The following is a 7,788-nucleotide window of genomic DNA, read 5'->3' on the forward strand; positions in this document are numbered from 1 at the left end:
CTTCCCACGTACATTTAAGAAAACAACAGTGAACTCCCCCATCCTGTACATCCACAAGAATGGGGTCCTAACTAGAATAAAATATATTCCATGCTCGTATAATTATATCAAAATATAGTCTACTGTCATATATTACTAAAACGAACTAATAAATTTGAAAACAAGAGGCTGGGCCGGCCAGGACGCGAGGTACTGGGCCCGCGCAGGCAGCCTGGGCGGAGCGTTGCGGGGACGGAGGTGACATCGTCCTCCTCGCCTGCCCGGCCCGACCACCAACGGGTTGCCCTCGGCAAAGACGCCAAGTGGCGCAGGCTGCGCCCTATCAGGGCTCCCGCCGCTACCGCGCGGCCTGAGCGGCCTCCTCAACACGAGCAGGGGCTCGTGCGGGAAGCCGGAGGGCGTCTACAGCCCGCGCAGCCGCATCCACAAAGAGGTGAGCCGCGCCGCCCGCGCCCCTGGTGAGCCCCGCCGCCTGCGCCCCCGGTAAGCCCTGCCACCGCCACCAGCGCCGCCATTTCGGGGCCAGCCGCCCTGCGTCGTCCGGGCAACCTCACCACTTCTTGGCACTGGATGCGCTGGGATGCGCTGGGATGGTGGGATTAGGCAGTTGGACATGTCGCTGCCGTGCCAGTCGTGGGACCTATACGAATCAATCCAGGACTACAAACACCTGGGCCAAGAAGTGAGTTTATGCCAGGACCTGTCTTCCTCCCTGCACTCGGACTGCTCCCACCCACCGGATGCTGGCCTCTCTGATGATGATGAGCCTCCTGATGCCAGGCTGCCCCCTGACCCACCACCCCTCACTGTGCCCCAGACACACAATGCCCGAGATCCGTGGCTGCAGGACCCCTTTCACATCAGCCTCTGAATAGCTGAGATAGGTGGGAAAGCACCCATGCAAAAGGCTCAAAATATGTCCTGGAGCAAGTTTTCAGAAGACAGTGCCTGCTCTTCCACCTGTACCACCTCACTTCTCAGGAGAGCCAGGCATATGCCCTTCAGGCAAAACTGTCAAACCCCTCCTGGTTGGCACCTGGGTGGGCACCTGGGTTGCCCTTGGTACTAGCCTCCTTTTCCACATACATGCACCCCCAGCTTGGCAATGGGGCCCAAAGTATCCTGCACTCTCCTTGGCATCACTGGGATTGGGGTGAGTGCCTGGCTCCCATCTTTGTTTCATCTTTTGCTGCTACTGGCAGCTGATGGCTCAGGGGCATCTTACCTCCAGTCCCTGGGATCCACTGCCCTGCAAAAGGGCCTCAGGACCCATGCCTGCAACCTATCCAAGACCCCATGCTGGATTTTTAAGTTTAGGGGTCAGCCTCGTGGACTGGTAAATAAATAAATAAATAATCTCAGGGGGAAAAAAAACTAAAAACAGGGAAAAAAAAAAAAAAAAAACTCTATCATGGGTTTTTCTCCTCAAAATAATAATAATAGCAATAAAATAATGAAGAAGGGCAGCCATTCTTCAGAGAGGGTTTTTTAAAGTCTGTGTGTGAGTGTGTGGGTGTGTGTCTTCACAAGAACATGAAAATATCTAGATGAGATAACTTTATGTCATGTAAGTTAAAAAAGCAAAGTGCAGTCCAGAATCCCCTTCCTTGTTATTCTCCACCCCTGTGCTACTCTCAATGCAAGGAGGACAACAAGCAGGTTCTGACTGAAGCTTCTAGTGTTGGGCTTCAATATTTTAGAGGAGCCCAAAAGAAAAAGAGCTATTCAGTGTATCCCATGAAATGATATTTTTCTGTTGATGTCAGGTAAGTTTTTAAGGAAATTTTTGTTGTGAAGGCGAAGAACAATGATAGGTGTGTGTGTTTATGAAGGACCCAACAAAGGTCAATAGAACAAAGAATCTAGAGAAAAAGGTCTGAATTTAATGTCTTTGACCCTCAAGGTTTGTCCACCTTTGAATTTATCCCTTTTCTCAGTTAAAAAACCTTCAGGATTCTTCTAGAAAAGCTAATCCTCTATAACCTTAGCCTCTAGGTTTTACCTTATATTCTCTGATCCTCAAAACTTACCTGGTTCTTTTCCTATTAGTTCTGAATCTATTCCATGTTCTCCATTATCCCTACATGCCTCAGTTCTCCTTCCACAGATATTTGTCCATAAGGACATTTTTTTCTGTCAGGTGAGAACATTCTGAGCCCACTTTCTTCTCAGCATCCCCTCCCCAAAATTCAGTCACTCACCTAAACTCCAGTCAAAAATTCATTCAGGCAAATCTCCTAAAGATCTGAAATCTCCCTTACCTCTTTTAGAGAAGAATAAGAGCAGGTCTGTGATTAGATAGGGCTTTCTTCACTTCCCTGGGCTGATGTTTTACTCAAACCACAATTCTGATCCAAGACAAAAGCTCCCATTCCTCCAACCCTCTCCTCAATACCTTACCATGGGCCAACCCCAGAGAGAATCCTTTCCCTGCAGCCTTTAGGAATAATGGGGGTCTCAACTCTCTTGAGGAAAATTTCAATCACAATTCTCCAATTTGCTGGCAGAAAAGAAATGAAGAAACACACTGCATTTAATCTATATAGGAATCAGTAAAAACATATCTGAAATTCCATTTTTCACATTGTGCATAATTGGTGGTCAGTTCACAACACAAGGTCATGTTAGTTTCCCTTCTAATAATGATGCTAATTTCATTCAATCAAGTCACCTCTGAGAAACCCACTATAAAGGGTAAGTTTATCAATGGGTGAAGAGAGACAGGAAATGGTAGAAGTGAACTAGACAGCAAGTCCCAATCTCCTCACAACACAGAAAGGAGGCAGCAAAGGAAAACCAGAATTGAAAGATGAGTAGCAAAATAAATGCTCTAAGACTCAATATTACAAAATCTGAAACCTGGAGAGACTGGAAAATAGGTTACCAGAGTAGAAAATAAGCTCAGAGTTCCCATTACCCTGAACCCAAATCTGGTATGGGAAGCGGGAAGAGGCATGGTATGGGAAGGAGCAGAAATTCTCAAGTTCACCAACTTAAAAACATTTGAAAAGACAGACAAAATTTAAAACACAACAGTAACAGAAGGGTCCTTAAAGCAGAGCAAACAGTTTAAAACCAAATCATGAAAAGAAAACTGAGATGGGGGTCCTCAGTCATTTGTGGAGCCCTCAGCCGACCAGTCACCCTGTAAATCAACACAGCATCTTCCCATGCCCAGACAGATGCAAATTAAACCAACAGGAAATCCCTTGCAGTGGGACCTCTTAAGAACTTCTAGAACAACCACTACTAGTTGAAAATCACTGAAACTCCCTCTCCCTCCCCTTCAAGGTGAATAAGGGGAATGGGCTGGTAGGGACCTCTGCATGGAATGGTGCCTAACTCTGCTCAGCATGACCCAGGCAAGGGCAGAAAGCTCTGCACAGCATCTACTCACTCAACTCAAGACAGAGACAGCAATGAAGCAGCTCTGGCCCCAAACAAAGGAAAGCAGATTCACCAGGCACACACCACCGGCACCATAGGAAACCTAGGAATGGTCCCTAGGATCACAGGGCTGTACCAGAAGGAAGCTGCTTGAATATCCAGTGACAGACCTGCTGGAAAATTACCACAGCCTACACAACAGGAAGGGGCTGCTCCCAGTCTTAACTGATGCACAACCTGACCTGTTATCATAACTGGTGAGTGAAAGGGCATTCTTTGGATACTTGTAGGACCTTGCATCAGACTTAGTGAACAGAAGAAATCAAAGCCTGCCACTCACAACCTGGGGCAGTGGAAACTAGGATCCAGGTTTACCACCCAAGACTCTTCATTATAGTACCTCGGAGAGTGACATCTGCTGGGGGAATACTCCTGTACCACAGAACACCCATGAAAAAGCCACAACCAGAGTTTCTGCACTCACACACAGACACCAAGATTGTCACTGCCATGAAAAGGATCCTGTAGAGGGGAGCAGGTACACCGGGACCCATAGCAATCACAGGGACACTCTGGAGTCTGCATTTTGAACTACTGCAACAACAAAAACAGTCAAGCAACAAAACTGCACCCTCCAGTCAGCTGCAGGCCCCTGAGCTGACGAACACTGAAGCTGCTAGTAGGTTCATAGAAATGATGGAATTGGCTCCTATTCCCCTGCAGCTCTGAAGAGATCCACAGCCAAAGAATGATGGACATCTGGTAAATGTCCAAATCCCAATGAAAATCCAAACCAAAATTCAACAATAATTTCCTTCACCTTGACATGGTTTACTATAAACAACTTTCATGTCAACTTTGATCATATAAACAACTCTTTAACTTGAATGATAATCATTAACCCAATAGCCAACACTGTACCTTTGACCCACTTGAATGTATTTTATCTAGTGCTTTAAAGCATTAATTTGAATCCATCTTCCTATCTTTGTTTTCATAGCTCTGGTTTGTACCTGCTTCCCTTACTGCCAACTCGTCCTCTTTCATTATATGCTACTACCTCAACTACTCACCATTTATCTATTTCTCCTTTCTACATTGGTATAAATTATTCTTTTATACATTTTCTCTCTCTCTCTCTTTTTCTGTCTCTCTTTCCTCTCCTTTTTGCCAAATCTTTCTCCCTCCCCCTTTTAGCCCTCACTTAAGGTTATTGTAAGTTTACTAAATTTAACGGCTAGAAAGAAGCAAGATGATGAGCTAGAGAAGTCTGTTTTCCTTGTCTCTCCATGACCCAGAATTCAACCAGAGGAACACTGCTTCTCTGTGAGGCCAATATCATCCTGAATGGAGAAAAGCTGAAAACATGCCCTCTAAAAACAGGGACAAGACAAGGATGCCCACTTTTTATCACTTGATTCAACATAGTCCTTGAAACTCTAGCCAGAGCAATTAGGCAAGAGAAGGAAATTAAAGGAATATGAATAGGAAAAAGAAGAGCTCAAACTATCTCTGCTTGCCAATGACATGATCCTGTATTTCAAATACCCAAAAAGCTCCATGAAGACTTCTGGAGCTCATATATAAATTTAGCAAAGTAGAAGGATGAAAGATCAATACCCCAAAATTAATCATGTTCCTATACTCCAATGATGAATCTGCTGAAAAAGAAATTAGGAATACTATCCCATCCAAAATAGACTCAAAAAAATACTTTTAATCAATCTAACAAAAGAGGTGAAGGGCTTCTACAATAAAAACTAAAGAAATTGAAAGAAGACCTTAGAAGATGGAAAGACCTCCCATGTTCTTGAATAGGCAGAATCTTGTCAAAATATTCAAAATATTCCACTCCCAAAAGCACTATACAGATTCAGTGAAATTCCCACCAAAATTCCATTGTCATTCTTCACAGAAATAGAAAAAGCAATCATAAATTTTATTTGAAATAATAAGAGGCCCAAAATAACCAAAGCAATTCATTGGAAAAAAAAAAAAAGCCCAAGCAGGAAGCATCACAATACCAGACATCAAATTATTCTTCAGACTATAGTAAAAAAAAAAAAAAAAAAAAAAAAAAAAAAAAAAAAAAAAAAAAACAGCATGGTATTGGCACCAAAATATACATGAAGACCAATGGAATAGCTTAGAAGACAGAGACAAATCCACATAAATACAGTTATCTCATATTTGACAAAGATGCCAAAAAACATACATTTGAGAAAAGACAGCCTCTTTAACAAATGATGCTGGGAAAACTGGAACTATATGTAGTAGAATGAAATTTAACCCCTCTCTCTCACCATGCACAAAAATCAACTCTAAGTGGATCAAAGACCTAGGAATTAGACCATAAACTATGCAACTGCTAGAAGAAAATGTAGGCCCGACACTCCAACCTGTCAGCTCAGGAACTTACTTCCATAACAACATTCCTAAAGTATAAGAGTTAAAATTAATAAGTGGGGTGCCATCAAATAAAAAAGTTTCTTCACAGAAAAAAAAAAATTAAGAGCATGAAGAGAGAGCCAACAGAATGGAAGAAAATCTTTATCACCTGGCTCCTCCAATAGGGAATTAATATCCAAAGAACTCAGAAAATAATTCAGAAAACTCAATGCCAAAAAATAAAATTAAATTAAAAAACAATACCCAAATAAAAAAAATGGGTAAAGGAACTAAATAGACACTTCTCAAAAGAAGCAATGCTAATGGTCAACAGATATATGAAAAAAAAAAAAAAGTTCAACATCTCTAGCAATTACAGAAATGCAAATTAAAACTACTCTGAGGTTTCATCTCACTTCAGTAAGAATGGCAAATGACAAGAATACAAGTAGCAATAAATGCTGCTGAGGATGTGAGGGAAAGGGTACACTCATACATTTTTGGTGGGACTGCAAATAGTGCAACCACTCTGGAAAGCAGTATGGAGATTCCTCGAAGAACTAAGAATGAAACCATCATTTGACCCAGTTATCCCACTCCTCAAGTGTGTGTCCAAAATATTTAAATATCAGCATACTACAGTGATGCAGCCACATCAATGTTTATAGCAGCACAATTCACAACAGCTAAGCTCTGGAGCCAACCTAGATGCCCTTCAACAGATGAATGGATAAAGAAAATGTGAGATATATATATATATATATATATATATATATATATATATATATATATATATATAATGGTGTATTACTTAGTCATAAAAAGATGGACTTTATGGCATTTGCTGGTACATGAATGTGACTAGAAACTATTATGCTATATGAAATAAGCCAATACAAAAAGAGCTAAAGGTCAAATGTTTTTTCTGATATGCACAAGGTGATCCAAAATAAGGGGGGATAAAAAAATCAATAGAAGATAAGTGAAATAGACAAAGGGGAATGAAGGGAAGGAATAAGAACGGGATAGGGAAGGATAGTGGAATGAAACTCACCTAACTTTCCCATACACCATATTACACGTACTACGCTGCAGCGAATCTCACCATCATGTACATCCACAAGACACTAAGAAAAAAAACTGTAAGTAAATAGCAGAAAGATCAGTACAATGGAGAGAAGGGAACAGGGGAAGAGTAGAGGAAAGGGAAAGGGGAAGTACTAGAGTCTGAATTAGAACAAATTATATTCCATGATTGTATAATTATGTCAACATGAATCCTGTTTTATGTATAACTAAAAAGAACCAATAAAAAAGAAGTAAAAAAAAAAGTTCATGCATGAAATAACAAATTAAATATTTTTTGGCATTAGAGTTCTGAACAGTCCCAAAAAAATTTTAGACATATTTTAGAATGTTTGTAAAGAAATAAATTTTCACAACAGGAATAGGGTAATCTCATTCAATTATTGTTTGTATTCCACTGGTCATATCAAACCAGACACTCTGTTATCAAACCATGAGAACCAATGTTGGTACAAATAAAAGATGATAGTTTCCAGAGTTCACCAAAACTAACACAAAAATAGCAGTAAAAAGAAATGTAAGATGTAGAATTTTTTTTCGTATATTTATTGGCCGCTTGTACTTCCTTCGAGAATAATCTATTTAGTTCATTTGTCTATTTATTGAATAGGTTATTTGTGGAGTTTTTGGTGGTAAGTTTTTTTGAATTCTTTAAATATCCTGGATATTAATCTTGTTAGAGGAATAACTGCCAAAGATCTTGTATCTTACTTCTCTTTAAGTCTTCTGGTAGAGTTTTTGGTATCTTCTAAGTTTAAGATCAGAAGTACAAATGACCAAGAAATATAAGAAAAATGTTCAACATCCTTAGCCATCAGGGAAATGCAAATCAAAACTACACTGATCTCCCATGTTCATGGATAGGAAGAATTAATATTGTCAAAATGGCCATACTACCAAAAGTGCTATATAGATTCAATGCAATTC

General features: G+C 40.7%; 1 pseudogene across 1 annotated transcript; it reads left to right on the forward strand.

Annotated features, from left to right (window-relative positions):
• The first annotated feature begins 241 nt into the window (after positions 1–241).
• Positions 242–994, forward strand: LOC306666953 (leucine repeat adapter protein 25-like; annotated as a pseudogene). The gene has a single exon. The product of its transcript is annotated as a leucine repeat adapter protein 25-like (transcript).
• The last annotated feature ends 6,794 nt before the right edge of the window (positions 995–7,788 follow it).

The sequence above is a fragment of the Sciurus vulgaris genome, assembly GCF_902686455.1.
Source record: "Sciurus vulgaris genome assembly, chromosome: 7".
Lineage (NCBI taxonomy): Eukaryota > Metazoa > Chordata > Mammalia > Rodentia > Sciuridae > Sciurus > Sciurus vulgaris.